Source organism: Athene cunicularia, assembly GCF_003259725.1.
Source record: "Athene cunicularia isolate RWA chromosome 10 unlocalized genomic scaffold, athCun1 chr10_part1, whole genome shotgun sequence".
Classification (NCBI taxonomy): Eukaryota; Metazoa; Chordata; class Aves; order Strigiformes; family Strigidae; genus Athene; species Athene cunicularia.
The window spans coordinates 10,780,099-10,784,033 of record NW_020799112.1 but is presented as its reverse complement, the minus strand read 5'-3'; positions in this window follow the sequence as shown (position 1 = coordinate 10,784,033).

Sequence of the window (3,935 nt, the reverse complement as noted above, 5' to 3'; positions counted from 1 at the left end):
TATCAGCTGTTTAAGAGCCATTTGTCCTAAACAGGAGCAAAGAAGAGCCACGAGGAGCGGCACATTGTGGCTTTCCTGTGGAGGAAGGCACACTGCAGAGGCTGTGGTCAGGCTGGGGAGAGCTAGATGCTGTGCTAACCACAAACCCAGAGGAAGGAGAAGTGCTGGGGGCTGTGGCTGGCACAGAGCTGGAGCTGCTGCTGCACAGTGTGCAGTTCCAGAGTCATCCCTGCCCGCCAGCTTGGCTGCCCTGGCCAGAAAGCATGGCCAAGGCCAGAATCTGCTCCAGCTCCTTCTGGAAAGCAGTGGGAAGCATCCCCATTGCTGCAGACCTCACCAAGTGCTGTCTCCTGCAGTGCTGTCTGGGCTGCCCTTGACACCTTCATGTGGACTCTGGTATCTACAAAATGTTGAGCTCACTCAGCAGTCGTCTCCTCAGTGGTGAGCAACACTAGAGCCTCATTCCTCTGCCCAGATGCCAGTAAGCTACAGGAACATAAGAAGCTGGTACCATAGTGACTGCTTCCCTTCTGTGAAAACTGGGTAGAAACTGGTCAGTAGGTTCAAAATTTATGAGGAGGCAGGGAAAAGAGTACAAGTATATGCACCCTCCTATTGCACAAGCTTGGCTTCATTTGGGTAAAAAAATGTGCTTAGGAAACCCTCTAACCCTTTGCTGGGAAGGGGGCTGTTCCTCAAAGGAATCTTGAAGACATGGGGTTGATTTATACAGATATACTGTACAGAGAGGCACTCTTCCTCTTGCACTAAGAAAACAGACAACACTCCACATTTTGGTCTTAAATTGATGCTGGTAAGGAAGGGAAGTGTCTAGCTCTATGTGAAACATGATTTAAAAACCTATAAAATAAATCACAGATAGGACTGGCATATGAAATATTTGCCTGACTGCTTTTAATTCAATGGATAGTCCTGGGTTACCGGTTCAAAGAGACTGTGTTATCATGTAATCTGAAATAGAAAATGCAGGTTCTAGGTTCCATCCAGTGATCCCACAGAACTCAATAATTTGCAACTGAAGGAGAGCAGAAAGAGCTCTCCCAGTCCCCGGGTGCCAGAAGATTTACTACAGCATTGGCTAGTCTACTCTGATGACTAATTATTCTTGCTATTAAAAAATGTCTATTTTATCTTAAATATGAGTCATCAGCAGTGAAGCTCTCCAACATTTCCCCTTTCCAGCTTAAGAGTCAGAAAATTTGCAGGCACAGAAGATATCCACTGTGTTTATAGAATCGAGATGCCTGTTTTGTTATGCTATGCAAGTTCACATACTTCAGAAAGCCAGTGCTTAATTTATTCCAGGAAACTTAGTCACCGTGTTCTTCTAGCGCCTTACCTCACAGCTAAGCAACCCACAGTATTCCTGTGACAACCACTGACATGATGTTACAAAGCATTAACGATTTCATTCTCAGCAGCAATCCTGCTGTCCGAGAACAATGTGAGGTACTTTAAGTCATGTATTTTCCATCCCCTCCTCGGTATCAGAGACCCAGTCCCACCAGTTTCCCTCCAGAGAGCAGCTGGAGGCTTAGCCTTTGCATCTCCTGCTGTGCAGCTTTAGTTCCCTCTGCCTGAGCTAGCCCGGCTTGTCAGTTTAGAGGTTGTAAAACACAACATATGAGGATATGTGAAGGAATCCTACCTTAGTGCATCTTTGCTAAAGATAATACATAAAGCATATGTATTTACACCTATAGAAAAAAAAAAAAAAAAAAAAAAAAAAAAGCAAACCAAAAAACCCCACCAAAACCGAAAACTCTGGAAGATTGCAAAATGCCATTTGTACAAGTTATTGCAGGAGGGATGGCTGTCACATCGACCAGGTAAAGGGAAAAAAGGTCAGCTTCATTTGCAGAAAAAAAAAAGACTGAAGACCTCTATTTAGAAAAGTCTCCCAGGCCCAGGGTGCATGTATGCTACAATGGGGTCTCCAAGAGAACCTCCATCACTGAGATTCCTTAAGAGCAGATAGGCAGGGAAGGTGGGTATATGTCACCTTCTTCCACATGGAAAGGTGGATGAAACTTGTTGTCTGAGTTCCTTCGCAAAATATGATTTCTGCAGGACATTGGCAGAAGCCTCAGCGACCAGACTCAGAGGTTAATAAACCCCACATGCTATTCAGGTCTTTAACCCTGTTTTCCCTCTCACTGGAGAGCTGTGGGATGATAAATGTGGTGCCCTAGAAATCCCCTGCAGACTCTGCTCACACCTCCTCAGGTTGGCCTGCTTTCCCCAGATTTCTTCTCTTCTCTGCTTCTGCTCCATTTTTCAGTTCTCCTCTCTCCCCACTTTTCCATCTTATGCCACTTCTCTGCTAGAACAACCAATTCCTAGAAAGCTTGGTGCAGTGTTGATAGAAGCTGTCCATAAGCACTGAAGAGCTGGGCTCTAAACCCCTTCTTCTGCAGCAGATAACTTTTATTTTTAATTGGTGCAGTAGTGACATTTTGCAGCAAACTTTAGATGACCTGATAATTAGATGACCAGATTAAATGCTCCCAGTAACAGCAAACAAACAAACAAAAAAAAGAGCCAGTTCTAAGAATATGGCCTTTGATGACTTTTCTAACCCTTAGCAGGGATAGGAATGGACCTCCAAATCCTGTTTTCTTTGGGTGATATGGCAGTTAAAGAACTATTACTCGTAGCCCATAAGCAGATAAGAAATACTGTGCAAATACTACAGATAGCTGTTAAATCTACCATATTGCTCATTTAAAATGAGAAATAAGAACTTGAAGTATTCTGGAGGTGTTCTGGGTGAAAAGACAAAGCCATTTGGAGCAGAGACTGTAAGGGGGTGTACTGGAGTAAAGGTCAGAGGTAGGAAGAGGGCAAGAAGTGGGGAGGCAATGCTAAATACTATCTCCCATTCTTGGGTGAAGATGTATGCAACATGAACAGACCCAAACTCTCCTTCCCCTCAGAACTACACAGCAGGGTCGTACCCAGAAATTAAGATATTTGAAAGCTGGTTACTGGCTTTCCCTTAACATTTATTGAAACATTTAATTCCCTCTTGTTCTCTAAATAGTTTCAGATGCTTGGTGAAGTTTTAAACTATATTAATATTTTTCCTTCCCACCCAAAAAAACCCTTAAGTAGTTTTGGAGGAAAATTATTTTTTTCCTTCCAGAGAAACCTACTTTGCACAGAAAAAAATGCTTAAAGGAGAAATGCTAATCAGTTTTAGATGCAAGTTATCTAGCACACCACTGCACACTAGGATACTTATCACTGAAACTGATAAAACACTAGAAGATCTCCAAAAGTCCAACAGATATGCAAGCCAGCATGACTAACTGGGTGAGTACCTATGCAAACAAAACTGCAAGTTCCTTGGCTATTTCATTTGCAACAAGAAGTCAATTTTGAAATACTGGCAAAATACTCCGGGTTTGTTTAGGCCATATCACCATGACAGCAAAGCACTGCCCAGTTCTTCATGTATTGTATGTCTTTGCAAGAAACAGTGGTGAAGAGGAAATGAAGCTCAAAGGAAAAAACATGGCCAGATGTCATATGGGAGATCACAGAAGATATAGAGCTGAACCTACGTACTCCAGTGCCAGTCCCCAGCACGTGGATAACACTCCTGTCCAAGCAACAGAGCCTCTGATAAGCTTTTTCTCTGGAGCAATACTGAATTTTCAAGGGCATGGGTTGAAATTCCTGAGCAAGGCAAATAAATTCCACTTGGTTTCGAGTGCCAAGAACTAATGAACTTCTAAAAGGTCATCAGTTCAAACAATAGTTATGTATTCAAAAGACAGGATTGCTCTCATCTTAGCCACAGTTTTGCTCTTCTATCCAGGCGGGTTCAAAACCACCCACCTCCAAGGGTGGAATCAGGGCCTCACAGGAATTGCTGGTGAGACATTTTCTGGCAAAACATTTTCAGGCAA